Raw genomic sequence first — 16,090 nt, forward strand, 5'->3', positions numbered from 1 at the left:
ACAGGACACTGTGGCAGGGGTTCTCTGTAGCCAGGAGGAAGCTACCAGACAAAACCACAGGATTGTACCAAAGAATAATCCCAAGAATATTCTCAGCCCAAAACAAAGGTCAAACCGGTATGTTTCAAACAGCAGGGTACCAAGGGACAAACACACTAGCAAGGTTTGGATATGGAATTGAAGGTCAAACACTTGAAACAGACTAGCAACAAGGCCAGGAGCACAATGCTGTGGCTCTGAGGATGGGCGGATGCCCGGTTTATATTGGGCCTTGATTGCCTAAACAAAGGGCAGGTGTATAAAGAGCACACAGGAATACCATGGTCAACGAGAGGCAGAAGAAACCAATAACCCAAGAACCACCTGGTGGAGCAATGGATAGGTGATTCACCTGGAATCCACAAGATTGCTGGTTTGAGTTTCTGGATATCTTGACAAAACCAGAGATCTGGACAGCCTAATCCTCCTATAAGTGTGAAAACACTCTGATGCCTCCTGAGCAAGACTGCAATCTACACTTCAATATACCATCATTGACTGCACTTAGCCCTAGACTAAATGGATCGAAGCTGCTTGCCAATTGTGGTATGTGAATTAAAGGGCGATGGTTCTCACATTTATTGTTTATAATATGCCTAAGGAAGAGACCTGAGAGGACTTGAAAGCTTGCATTCCAAATCTACCTAATTAGCCAATAAAATGTCTACAGCTAACACGGTACAAACTATACTTCTAATTGTATTACTGGACAAACTACGAGAAACCCATGTTTGTTGGTAATTATTGCCCATATGAACATGCATTATAATTATTTCTTTCTTATTATAGATTCCTGATACACATTGACTCATGATCTGAAATATTTCCTTACAGTTAATTTATGATGTGACCAGAGATAAGCAGGGTAGTTATTGTGTTCATGATGTAAGTGCAATTAATCTTTTCTGTGGTATCTGAAACATTTTGTACTTTTCATCACTTCATGCAATAAAGAGCCAAAAATAATCAAGGGGTACAATATGGAGGACAACTTGGGACATTAACAGTGATGGAGGGGTGGGCACCCGTTGATGGCAGGTCTGAAATTTTTGTGGCGCCCTTGATGCTACACGCCAATCTTATATTTTAGTAAAATGCATATGAGGGTCCATTTAGAGGGACTCTAATGTATTTTAGTGCATGCTTTTATTTTGCATTGCTATACCTTTCCTGCCTCTAAAAAAGGTGGAACTGCACTTTAGCATGTAATGTAGCGCCCCCCAATGAAGACAAAGGGAGCTGAGCTCCCATGGGAATCAATGGAAGTAGCAGCAGTCAATCGCATGTATGATAGCTGAATGCTACAGTTTGTTTTCGCCACTCCACTTGATTTCAATGGGAGCAGCATACAAACTCCACCTGCTTACAGGAGGAGCAGGCAAGGAAGGAGAAAAATGAGGCAGATTTTTTAAATCTATTACAAAATAAAGCATGGTGCAATGTGGGCATGGGCCCCAATGTATTAAATAAAAAAAGACTGCATCTTTAAAGCAACATTAATCTAAACTAGTTTCCACATGGCATAGATTAAAAATAGCATTTTTCTTCCACTCTCAAGACTTGTATTGATCAAAAACCTATTCAGAAAAATGTAAAAATACATAGGTCAAATGGAAATAAACGTACGAAATGTATTGATAGAGGGCTAAAAGCGACGAAGCCCTGAGTTTGGAATATCACAAAGTATGTGTACAAAACCTACAAAAGGTTCAAAGAACCCAGTCATCACAGAAAACCATCTAAAACCTTTGTTATTCTTACTCTTCCTGGTGGCTATATGTAGAATAGCTATAGATCACTCAGAGCGTCAGGTAGTGATGCAAAATTCCCTTCTGTTCCACTTGCCTGACCTTTCCAGGCCAACTTGAACCTCTATTATCTAGAATCTCACTGAGTTGGCTCTTCATTTTGCATAATTAAACAAGGGAAATTAAACTTTTCAATTTAGTTCAACTCACCCACTGACAACCTACACGTCAATGGTGATAGCAATACTAGAAAGCTTGCAGTGTATGAATGCAGGATGTGTAATATGTGTGTGCGTAGCCTAATTATTTTTTGCGTATGTGGTTGGAGTTATGCCACAGATGTTGGGTAAATATAGCAAATCCTGTTTATGATGATAGAAATTATAGGATGATGCTTTAGCAAAGGGCTGTAGCCCACAGTATGGAGGAAGATACTGAGACTATATTTCGATATTATGCTGTATGTGGAGTATAGCTATATACTAGTAATGATGCATTTTTAGAGATGTGGCTGCCATACATTTTTCCTAACTGAATGCCAAAAAGGCTTTGACAGACAAACATACCCGACTTTGCATATCTGACAATGACGTGTAATAAAAGTATTAACCCTTACCCTGATCGGAGGAAGAATTGAGAGGGTGTGTCCGGAGGCTCTGCCCTTTTGCTGAAAAAGCCAGAATAATGGTGACAGATTCTTTAAGAAAAAGTGTTTTTGTATACTTGAATATCTACCCATGTTTAAATAGACAGGACATTAAATTAGTTTCTGTTTTGCTGGTAGTACACAAATGAGTGCTCGAGGGTATGTAGAACACAAAGCTCATTTCTAAATATGCACTGCCCTTTTAGCAAAACTCTGTGCTTCAAAGTAATTACCAATAGGTCAAAGTATCACCCTAGATTTCCCAGCATCCCTATATTCCAGACTCATAGAAACAATGGCTATGCAAGAAAAGATTTATTTGTCTAAAATAGCCTTGTAGGAGACTTAAAGAGTCATAATCAAAAACCTATTCTACCACTTGTAAAATGAATATAAACATGGATAAACCGACAACTCTAGTGGTCATCAGTGGTCTTCTCTTGTAAAAACTCTTGATGGTACCCAAGTATTCTTATAGTCTTATAGGGGTTTTATTTGTACTGTAATGCAATTCCTCCTTTCATGCTACTGACCCTTTTCATTTTTCACATCTTCTAAGAACAATGACAATCTTATGTTGGATACAGTATTACATAAAGCATTTTAATGTTTACAAGGTAGCATTCCTTTTAACCAGGTGTAAGCCTTAACCAAAATAAGCATTTTTTCTGTTATCATCTGCTATATTAGTATCCCAGTAGTTCATGCTTTTTTTTAAATGACGATAATTAAGAAGGATATATACTATTATATGAAGGGTTAATTAAAAAAGGAAGCTGAACCCAAGCCATTTGGCACCATAAAATGAATTTTATTTATATAAGGTATTAACTATCCACCGTGGCACTCGTTTGAAGAGTGCTTCCATTATGAAACAGAATTTTGAAAAATATGTTAATTAAATACAAGAACTGGAATTTAAAAGTGGAATTCTTCACTTTTTAAACTTGATTAATAATTTTGACTCCTTTCTAGCAGTAGTCTGTTTCTGGATTTAATCTGGAACAATAGTAACATGAGTGACTCATTATTTCATTCTTGGTTATTTTCTGGAATAAATCTCAAAAAATAACTTCTTTATACGCTTTTCCATAGACAGCTGGACACGGCCTCCCAGTGAACTTTTGCAACGGTACGGAGCAATTGGTGGAACGGAAAAGAAGCTGGCCCTGTGGATACTTTTGATACCAAAATAAAGCAGATAGAATCGCGATAGAGATTTTTATTAGCGAATCTGTTGCAATGACTCTGGCCTCCCATTGAATTCTGTCAAAAGGGCAGACCTCTGGGCACACCCTCTCCATTCTTCCTCCAATTAGGTTAAGAGTTTGCCCGGAAGCTCTGCTATTTTGCAGATTCAGGTTTTTACCGCAGTTTACTTGATGCCATGGCTAGAGAAAAAGTATAAAGCAATGTTTTCTTTTATTTTTAACCATTTCAATGTGGCGTGTTACATGGCGGATTCATTTTTAGTATGAGACTTTATTTTACTGTTAGCACTAGCATCCGTAGTGATTTTGTAAAAGAAAACATGTCATCTTATCTCTGGGCAGTCATTCGTTGCTGATGTCTCATGAACACCGTGCATTTAGAGCTGGATTTAGATTATGAGCAGAGGAAGATGACTCATCATCTAATAATTTGTCTGTTAGATGTACTGCTCCATCCACTCTTCCCCAACATGTACTAGTGCTAGAACCACTTTCACTCACACTGTCATGGAAATAAAAGCAAAACCCACTACCTTGTCTGGTCTACACCGCCGTAATTGAGGATCATTTTGAGACTGTGAAAGATGGGCACACTGCTGGGTGCAAGTTGTGTCAAAAGCATACCTGGGAACTTCTGGGCCCCGGCTGCCCAGAGCCTTCCCTTGCGGGACGCAGCCAGGACTGCACGCTGACGTCAGCCAGCGGTCCCGCCTTTGTCCGTGGGCGGTCCCGCCGGCATTAATGGGAGTTCCCGCTGACATCATGGGTGGTCCCGCTGATGTCGGGGGCGGTCCCGCTGACGTCGGCAATCTCCGGGTCAAACCCAGGTATGGTCATAAGGAAGTAAGCCGGGTAAGGTGGTAGGGCATCTTACCATTTCTGTATAAACCAACATCTACATGCACACCACAATGCAGCTTTGCTATAGGGGAAAGAACTGGTGGCAACAGCACAACAGCCATCACCAGCATTATCAGCCAGAGCCAAGGGCATGCTAAAGCGATTCCCAGAGACAGATGGGACAAGGACATAAACAGTACCAGACTAAATTTAAACATGTTGGGGCTTTCCATTCAAGGGACATGTTGAAGCAGCAGTAAAATAAATTGACACAGCAGCTTGGATAGCTTTAATCTTGATATTTGGTCTGGAGCAAAAGGTTAGAAAACAAAATGTATTTTAGGAAAACGAATGGCTCAAAAGCAAAACAATGTATCATACTCTTACGTTATACATAATAAATATATTCTAGTTTATATCATGAGGCAATATTTTATTGCCATCCATCTCTTTTTCAAGAACGTTATCTGTGCTGTGGTATGTCATCATTAAGTATGCTTAGCTTCGAAGTCGGAGAGCTTTTCACAAGATGTATGCTATGTATGCCAATTGCCAAATCAGTTTGCACAACAAGAAATAGGCTGTGTAGATGGGTTTATTAGCTACTCCTTTTATTTCCTTATTCAATGCATGGGCTGAGTGGGACACCTTTCCCTGCCCAGGAGTAGACTGTTATTACCTTAAAATAGGAGGTAACTTTAAAGGTAATAGTCACTTCTATCATTTCTGTAATTAATCACTGGTTCATATTACTAACATATGCAATGGGGTGGAATGGTATAGCATCTTATATTTAAATATTGCAAAATAATTGAAAAGGTTAGACAAGCTATACGCAGGGACCTGATTCTACATAACAACCCCTACAAAATTCTGTCACTTATCCTAAGGATATATAATGGAGATATTTACAAAAATGTAATATGTTGGGGTTACCTATTTATCATTAGATCGTCCTTAAATAAAATACATACAGACTTAGTGGGAAGTTTTTATGTATCTGCATAGACTTGATAGAAGTACACTTCTTTTCTGTACAACTTAGCATGTGTACAATATTATGTACCATATGCATATCAAATAGAGGTTTCAATGAATACCATAAGCACCAGAAATAATTTCACTCTAAATCCATTTGTATACAGATTTTAAACAGTTCTACCAGCAGCCGCCTCCAAATTAAGCATTTATCATTATATGAGTTATATATTAATTAGAAGACCTGATGTACTTTTTGAATACAAATGAATTTAAAAGAGCAGCATTGCTTGACTTGAATGTTCCGCTGTATCCTGGTGCTAAACCTTAAGCAAACAAATTGAGGATATGAATCAATGCCACTAGATTGTTGGCAGTGCCAGTGATTTCAATTAGGTTCTTAATCTGACATTAAAAAACCGGTTAGATGGGATAGTGCTTTACCTAAAGTCACATGGTAAACAAGAAGACAAAGCGCCATGTATGTGCGAGTGAATGGGGAATTGTGAACCCACAAGGAAAAGATGTTTCAAATTAAGCTTGTTTCCATTTAAATGAAATGATCTATCACAAGGTCCCATGCAAGGCGCCACTTGTTTAAAACAAATACAGAGCTGTGCTGAATGTTTTTACGTAAACACCTCTACCTAAAAAGTGTGTGGCTGCAAGGGGATGTGTGAGCTAGTATGTTTTGTGTAAGTGCAAGCGTGAATGTGCATGTGTAAGGGCAGGCATTTGTAAAGGCAGTGTATGTGTATATGTGTGTATTTTGACTAATACTACTGTTTTGGGCCTTCGAGATGCTATGCTGCAAATGTATCTACCGCATACCAAGGATGTAGGGTAGTGTTGGTGGGAACTTGGTAATATAATCTGCACCATAGTAACCAGGCTGAGCTAAACTATACTAATTATGTGGGTTGTGCAAAGGGGGCAGGGCTTTGGGGCAGTGGGTGTGGCAAATTTTCAAGTAAGTAATTGATAGCTCTTCTGGAAATTGTCCCTGGACATTTTTTTTAAATGTTGGCAACCATGTAAATTTATACCTTATACTATGGGAAGTTTTTTTATTTTCATTAAGCCAAAATAAAGCCTGTAAAGAAGAAAGCATTTTAAAGTACTCTGTGAGTACTTTTATATGCATTCTTCCAAAATGAAAAAAAAAGAAAAGCTTTCTACATGGTCCGACTATTCTTGCTACTGATTGGCTGCCCGAAGAAGATTAGCTACAGAATCCTCCAATGGATTTGCAAGGGGATACCTTTAAAATGTAAACAGAGCATACATGTTTTTATATCCTAAAATCTCATAGGAGTGGCCGAAATTCGAGATGTAAGTAATTTTAGATGTAAGTAAAAGAACAATAGATGTTCTATAGGTGAACATATGCTAGAGGAAAATCAATTTGAGATTAGGAAAGACTGGAAACAAAACAGAACATTTAGTTGCACAGATGTAAACCATCGGGAAACTATTAGCCTAGATGTATGTTTCTCCTATGAAAATGGTAAAGAATATTTCCATACCATACAAAAAAATCAGTAGTACCATGAAATGGTCTGACTGAAATTAATTCTGATTTTCAACATCCATACATTAATTAAACAAATGTTTAATTAATGTATTGATTCAAATAAAAATGAACTTGCTTGAAAACCAAAAATGGAATCATATATGTTTTAAATTATTGAGTCACTATCAGAAAATAACATTAAATTTATCAATAGTGAATAAAATATATTTTAACAGTTTTAACACTGTATGGTACTATATGGCTGATTTTATTTTTTGTACCCTTCGTGACAATGGCTGTTTTAACATTTCTGCGGTGCTTGTGTTTAGCTCTAATTTTATTCTTTCCCATTTACTGAACCCACACCAGTTATACATTGGGTTTTTTTCAGGACAAGAAGGGCTTTATTCAGATGTCATTATTTTGATTGTATCATATAATTAACTGTAAAAAATTCTACTATGTGTCCCTAGTTTAGCAATACCCAATGTTTTTTTGCCTTTTTCTGCATGTTATAGGGCAATAAGTAGAGGTGGTGTTTTGCTATTTCAAAACCATTTTTTTTTTCAAATCTGGTAATTCTTCCTCCATGTGCCATTTCAGGTATCTTTGAACCCGACCCATGCAATTTACCCCATCAAACCATATATATTTGAAGACTAGACACCCCAGGGTATTATAAATGCTAGTATTTTAACATGCCCTATTTGGTGCATCTTTGAGCCTGGCCAATTCAGTGTGCCCAATAAAACCATATGTTAATTGGGACATTGTTGAACCTGGCCAATTTAATTTACCCCATCAAATCATAAATTTTTTAAAAGTAGACACCCCATGGGCATTTAACATGCCAGTATTTCAACTCTTTCCATCCGAGAATTGTTGAAAGATAAAGGGCTAATTTTAGAACTTGCTCATAAAAATATTTTTGTTTGTATATATATATATATATTTGGGGGGGGAGCTTTTTTTAAAAATATTTTTTGGAATGCTGATGGTGACATCAGTGGGAACTTATTTTTACATGTTACCTTTTCTTTTTTTAACTATTTTTTTACATTCATTTTACTAATCACATTGTGATTAGAAAGCTGGGCTCCATTGATTTGCATGGTTGAATGCAGTACCTGTATTTAACCTGCAAGGGGAGCCAGAGTTGTCAGGAGGGTCTGGAGAGACCCTCTGTGAAACCTTTTGAACTCCTTTATTTTTTGAAAGGACGCGCCACCATCTTGCTATGTTCAAAATCACTTGCAGTGGTGGTTGTGACCGCTCTCTGGAGCTCTCTTTCTGCAACCGTTTTTTCACATTCCCCCACATTTACATACATGCATATAAATCCAATTTTTTCCCCACTACATATAAAACAGGTGTTTTGGATGTTTTTGAAAAAAATAGTTATAGAAGGTTTATTAAAACCATCAAAATATGATACAAATAAAAATAATATGTCAAAAAAATATATGAATTATTTAAGGCCATACAAGAGGACAAGGAAATTATTACTAAGCCAGTGGACAAAGGAGGTGGTACAGTCATACAGTCTACAGAAAACTATATAACAGAAGCATTCAGACAATCAAATGACACTAAAATATACATGAAATATCAATATGTGGGACGCACCTCAAGAACTTTAAAACAAAGGCTATATGAACATATTAGGAATATAAAAAAGGGTTACCCAACACTGATTATCCAAACATTTTTTAGAATGTCATGGAAAAAATCCACAAAACATCAATTTTTATGCCATTGAGAGAGTAGAGAAACATTGGCGAGGTGGTTACAATTTGAAAGAAATTGGTAAAAGAGAAATAATGTGTGTTTGAACTAGAAACCTTATAACCATAGGGGAATGTTTTTTTATATATATATATTTGTATGTGCATAAGTTTTTTGTTCATGTATATGGGTTCATGCATCCTTTTTTTTTTATTCCCCCACATTTACATATGTGCCTATATTTCCAACATTAATATATCTGTCTATAGTCATATTGTCATATTTGTATCAATCATATATGTCATTATTTATACTTACATGATCTAAATCGCTATGTTTTGAATTGGATGTGAGAACTACATGCAGGACTTTCGGTGCTGTGTGTCTGTCCCCCTGCATAATTGTGGTATTGCGGGATGACGTCATCACACTCCGCTATGAAGAACCCTGAAGTGCCTACAGGATAAGAGCTATAAAGAAGACCATCGAAAAGTGCAGGGGACACCTGGTAGAAGCCTGTGAAAGGGCGAAACGCGTTGCAGAACTGCACTGGGACATTTTAGACTACTCTATAAGAAAAAAGTTTTATTAGTAAATATTAATTTGCATTTTAACTATTTCTTTATATTTAATAAAAACTATGATTTAGAAAAATGCATTTTTATTTCCTTTTATTTGCCAACATTTCCCCCACTGTAGCTAATGAGAAATAAATTCTAGTATTTCTTTTTACCTTGACCACCCCAACCAGGATAGACACTGCGATCAGGAATGTGTCAAGGACATTAATATTAACACACGTATACTGTCTGCACTTGCCTGCATTTGAGCACACTAAAGAGGCATCGCAAAGCAGGCAGTCTCTCAGAAACACAACCTGACACAGAAGCCCTTTCAAATTACTTTCCAGGCAGGAGGTACCCATGGATAAAACTAATTTCAGCAGGGCATCTATTCACTTTATATGCAGCTTCTCCACCTCTGATCACACCATGACATATAGGGGTCAACATTTGAAAAACAATCTGTGAGAAAAGGGATCGCTAAGGATGGGCCTCAAATGAGGGTCACACTTTACCAGACAGTGGGGATCATGGGCTTGTTGGGCAAATAAGAGCATCCCCCTTGACTGGCCTGCTGAGCTATGAAATCAACTGAGGTCTATGCTGTTGTTTAATCACAGCTCCCACATGGCCTCTTTGAAATGTATCTTATCATTCAGCTTCACTCGCTTGGAAATGGTAATGTATGTGCTTCTTGTCCTGCTTATAGCCAATGAGGGTGCCCCACTTTGCTCACCAGAAATCCAGGTATGTTAAGGTATGCTACTTTTTTAAACAAAAAATGCATAATCATCTCTAAGCTTTTTAGCACCTGTAACAGACCCCGTCTGAATGATGGCCAAAACTTTACTGATGGTATTTAAGAAGCTTTATTGTACACTTTCCTTTAACTCCAAAAATTCACCGTAAGAGCTGAACAAAATACAAATAATATGCATTAATGACTTATCCATAAATTATCTATCTTTTGCATATTACTAATACAAAGTGAAAAATATACAGACCTTATGCTTTTTTTCAGGGGGTTTGCTAAACAACCTTGTATATGAGGATGGACTCTGATAACTCTTGTTAATATGCTGGCTCCCTTGTATTACTGTTATGACCAGTATGACTGTTATGACCAGCATATCCAAGACCATTTCCTTCAGTCCTACCCCAAACACCTTCCCACTGCAACATGGACAGTGTAAACCCTATCCACATTTAAAACTTGCAAAAACTCAGAACATGCATACAACAAATTATAACATAAATGACACTGTCTGTTACAGCACCCACTAAAAATGACATTTCATGTGGAAAAGGTTGAAAATATAATGTCCACATTAACAATGCATTATGAAGGTCCAACACCAGCTAAACTTCCTGAAACTCGCTAAGGTGGACTCATAGTTCTTATATATGTCAGTGAGACCAAACATTTAACCTGCCACTCATGGTATAGGGAAAACCACCAAAGTCATTTTAAGGTGCTACATCCATTGTGTTAACTGCCTTATAAAAGCTTAGATAATGAAGTATTTCTCTTGCTACTACCAAAATGCATGATTTACTGATTAGCTTTAGCTTTAGTACAAGCAGGGATTGATAACTTAAATGTTCCTCATCACCATTGGGTGATGGGTATTAACCCTTTAAGCAGCAACCACCTATGCGACAGGTGGTTGGCAATGTGGACCCCAGGAGCCAACCATATGTATGAAAAGACAGCTAACAAAAGAAAAAAAATGTTCTGATCATTGTCTTCACGCCCCTTGGTGCAGGCAGCCTAATATGACTGCTTGCTACCATAGTTGATGGGGATTAAGTCCTGGCAAAAGAAAATTGATCCCTGCTACCACACAGATATCAGGTATTGTTATGTAACAGGTGCCATCAATAAAAAGTATGAATTTATAAAAAAAATAAAAATTAATTAATTTTTTTTATTATTATTACAGAATGGACTCTCTTCCTATATGTGCTTATTGGGCTTCATGAGTCCTTAATAAGAGGGTGGAAGCTTTTAAGAAAATTATATTGCTTCTGTTACCTTTACTATTTGGTTTAGAATTTATGGGATAATAATATAGAAAAAGATATGGTTCTGGATTTTTTGTGTGTTTATATCACTATATCATAGTACATGGTACATAGGTTACTACAAACAAAATATCTATGGATAGCTTAACTTGTTATGAATAAATACACTATCCTCGGAGTTGAGGTCAGCAGGGGCATACCTATTATTTTGCACCAGGGGCGAATCCTGACTGTGGTACCTACACACACAAAAAAAATTATAATATAAATATTATATAAAAAATTATATTATATTATAAATATTTAACAAATTTGTAAACTGTATGTCAACTGTAAAAAAAAAACTAGAAAACTGAAAAAATAATGAACATAAATAAATTAAATTAGTTTACTAAACAGATGTGGTACAGCATAACTCCTATTACTATATACTAAGCCAGACATTGATGGTGGTACAGCATAACCGCCATCACTATACACTGAGCCAGACATTGACAGTAGTGCAGCATAACCCCTATTACTATACACTAAGCCAGACATTGACATGGAAGGCCTCCGCCCTTAAAACAGCTTGCATTGCCACTGCTGTCCCTAAAACAGCCTGCCCGTGCAATCGCTGCCCCTAAAACAGCCTGCCTGTGCCATTGCTGCCCCTAAAACAGCCTGCATGTGCCACCTCTGCCTCTGAAAGAGCCTGCTTATGCCACCTCTGCCTCTGAAGCAGCCTGCCTGTGCTACCTCTACCCCTAAAACAGCCTGTCTGTGACACCTCTGCCCCTTAACAGCCTCCCTGTGCCAAATCTGTCCCTTTAGGAACCTGTCTGTACCAACTCTGCCTCTTTAGCATCCCCCTTATGAATTTTCCCCATAATTAGGGGGGAAAAAGAATTTATCCTACAGAAAATATTCCAAGACTCTGCACTAAATTAATGTGTTCATTCAAAAACAGCCCTAAAATTAATAATAATAATAATTATTATAATTATTATTATTTATTGTTTTATATAGCCCCATCAAATTCTGTAGTGCTGTACAATGGGTCATATATCAAGTATTACTTAAAAAAGAAAATTATATAGAGCCAGCAGATTCCATATTCCTGACTCCTTGTGCTCAGGTCCCTGGTCAGCAAAACTGGGTTTGGGAGCAATGTATAACTTTATATTGCGTGTATAAAAGTTTCCATCGTTGGACAGATGGCTTGATATATAGCCATTTACAAAATGATTTGTGATAAATTACAAACAGGTTTGTACACTGTGTCCTCTGGTTCATTATATGCAATAGCTGCTGAACTGTTAGTGACGTTGACTCTTTATAAGTCTGTAAGGGCCAATTATTCGTAAAATGGGTGTATACCCATACAAAAGTGCTGTTGACATTAACAGCATGGGTTTCTTTATAAAATGGTACAGTTTAGATATGCATCAAGGGCTACATTTGCATTAGGTATTATAAAAATTTCTATTGGTTTCAACATCCATTTGCATAATTTTTAAAATTAGCTGAGGGTCGAAATGTTCAACCTCTGCCACATGGTTTGCTTCAAAATATTGCATATTGTATTTTCAGAACAAAAAGCAACTTTATTTTATTCACGTTCCCGATAAAGACCTGGAATACTGAAAAAGGAAATCAGTGTGAACGGGCCATGTTCAGGATCATTACTCGCATTATGGGTTTTATATTTTGTAATAAATTATCATTCTGTAATGCGTTATCCCTTAGGAATAATTCTATTTTGCTTAAAAAATCACACATTATTAATTTTCAGATAGTGGAACAATGATCCAAACACTGTGTTGTGTGTTAGAACCTTAAGATGGTCAATTAGTGTAAACTGGAATGCGTGTTTAAAGGAAATATAGACCCACTTGTTTCATTCCTGTGACTAGATTATATAACCAACAAGAACCAAAAAATGGATACATAAATAAATAATAAATGTTATCTCAAGAATGAAAGAGTTGATAATACGTTAATCTCAGATATTAGACTACACTATTCGGTGATTACCACCTGAAGCGGGGAGTAACAGGCTCTGCCCATATAATCCAAGCTCTTAACCTCACTTCAAGAGGGAGATGATTGATTTATGATAATAGTGGTTTCTGCAGCTATATTTTTCCAGCTTGTTCATACAGTTTAACCTACTGTCAGCTAAATATAACCAGAGAATTTGCCAGCACATGAGAACTCAAACTTTCATCAGTCCTTGGTCTCATCGTAGATTCAAGACGGCTTCATCTATAGCTTAGATTGAATTTCTTCACTGTATTGATATCGACCAATTCTGTTTGGAGGTTGTTCCACTATCTTCCACCTTCACAGTAAACTAAATCTTTTTTTACTTTACAGCTAAACTTCCCTCTTCTATACTGTTAAATCCTCGTATGTATTTAAGTGTTTTAGTGAATAAGATATATATATAAATCAGTGGTATACAAAATAAAGTTGATTTCCTCACAGGGCATAATATTTTATGGCAACGAACTACAGTCATGTGACTTTTTGTGGAAGATGATGTGACCCATGAGTGCTTCAGCTGACAATCTTAGATGATTAAAACAAGTATTTTCTATAGTCTTTAAAGAACAATCGTATGCATTTACACAGCATATGCATCTGTAGAAATCTATGTTACAATGTAACCATTACAAGCTATTTTTACCCCCAAACTTCATCACATTAACCCCTTAAGGACAATGGGCGGTCCCTAAACCCATTGAAAACAATGCAATTTGAGCCCGTACATGTCATTAAGGGGTTAATGTAGCCACACACTACAAATCATGTATGCATTTAAAGTGAATTAATTGCCTTCAATTTACTTTACAAAGAATATTGAACAATCCATGAAAAAATATTTTTCACCTGTTTATACTCATTATACACAGAGTTGTGAAATACGATGGGTCTGTAGGAAATAAATATTAATAATAATAGTGATATAGGTTAGTATTGACAAAAACTTGGTTTTATTTCATGTTGCTCCAATAAACTTTCCTTATATGAAGACTTGGAGGTTGCCATTGTAGGCAATGAGCTGATTCTTTATGGTATTACTAATTAAGTTTTGTAAAATGAAATAATTTACCATAGACTATTAGTTTTATTAGTTAGTATTAGTGTCATGCTGGGTGAGTGTTTGTCAAGTAATTTGGGATAAAATAACACAGAACACATACAAATAGTTAATATTCAGCTGTCAAACATTACATTATGCAAAAACTAGAAATGTTTTTTTTTAAAAAACAGCGTAATATATTTTGGGGAAAAATGGTGGGAATGGGAATTTTTTTAAGAATGAATTTAAGAATGAACTCAATTACTCCCTAAGGCAGGCAGAAATAGCCAGCCTTATGCCACTATCTTCCAATCTTCTTATCTTTCACCTCTTTTGGTAGCTATACCTGAAGGGACAGAGTTCACCATTGTCCCATCATTCTTGTCATTATTACGGAAAGCAACAGGGACATGTTTTTCAGACAGCTGCTGTATGTTGCTTTGTCCCTGTTCTATATCGTTAATACATACACATGTTTATGCATAGATGTACAAATACCAGTGACTCCTTTAACATTACTGCTGGCTTTTTCTGCTAATTTACTATGGGTGGCTCCTGAAACTTACCATACTGGCTACAAAACAATCTTTGTAAATTTTTACATTTAGAAATCCCGAAGCTCTACATCTGACTACATTTTCTAAAATGTAAAGAAAAACCTAAAATATTAATATAAAATGTAAACATATTCATTTTCCATTATTCATTATTATAGTAATTTATTTATAGGTGTTAACTTGTTCCGCAGTGCAATATCATGGGAGTTATTAGGAAAATGACTTATGGTACAAGCCGCATAAACACATGCTTCCCTTAAAGTTGCTCCACAGAAGATTTAATCTGTAGCTCTGTAATATCTAATCTGTCATTTTTATGTACATTATGTAAATACTGTATACTGAAATAAACATTTACTGGATTTATGAATACATAGAAAATACCTAAACAGACACAATATTTTTTTTTTGGTCCACTGATGATTATTTTGGAAACAGATTCTGTGTAATTCTAAATAATCGATGTGGGCTTTGGAACACAGTTGGATAAATATGAAAATTAGTGACTTTCTACATATTTTTTTCATCCCATAAAACTCCAGTATAACATAGACTTGTGTAAAATATGCGTGAAATAAAATGTATTTTGTAAGTAATTTTTGTTTATGTGAAATAAGCATACACTCTTCAAGTGCCCTAAGACCGATAGTATGCTACTCCATAGTTTTTTTTAGGACAGATTTACTTTGTGCAAAATGGACAAAATGAAGATAAACATTATAAGAGTGAAAGCCTGACTGTCCCAGGGACCAGGGGGGGATCGTTCAAACATGACAGATACATTGGGCCAGTGTGCACTGGGAGTCAGACGCGCAGGGGATAATGTAATGTGACGTTACTTGATCCTGTGACGTTACCTGATCCCTCAGTAGTAGCAAGGTGTGTGTGCCCAAATAACTAGACTATATTGAAGTTGTGTGTATGTACAGGAGAGCACACTATACATACACATAAATGACCACTTGGTTGTACTTCCCCTTTGGCCAAAAGACGCTAGCCGTCTCCTGGGGGTAGGCCTGATACTATGAAAAACAGGCCATATTGGATTTTCTCTCTCACGAATGTTTTTGTGGATTTCTTGCCATGTATCTTTTGTAGGATCCCCAAAACTCCCTATAATTGCAGCCTAAACAATTTTAGTGTTTACCCTATAAATTAAGGAAATCACAATTTAGAAT

The sequence above is a fragment of the Spea bombifrons genome, chromosome 2 (genome assembly GCF_027358695.1).
Source record: "Spea bombifrons isolate aSpeBom1 chromosome 2, aSpeBom1.2.pri, whole genome shotgun sequence".
Classification (NCBI taxonomy): domain Eukaryota; kingdom Metazoa; phylum Chordata; class Amphibia; order Anura; family Pelobatidae; genus Spea; species Spea bombifrons.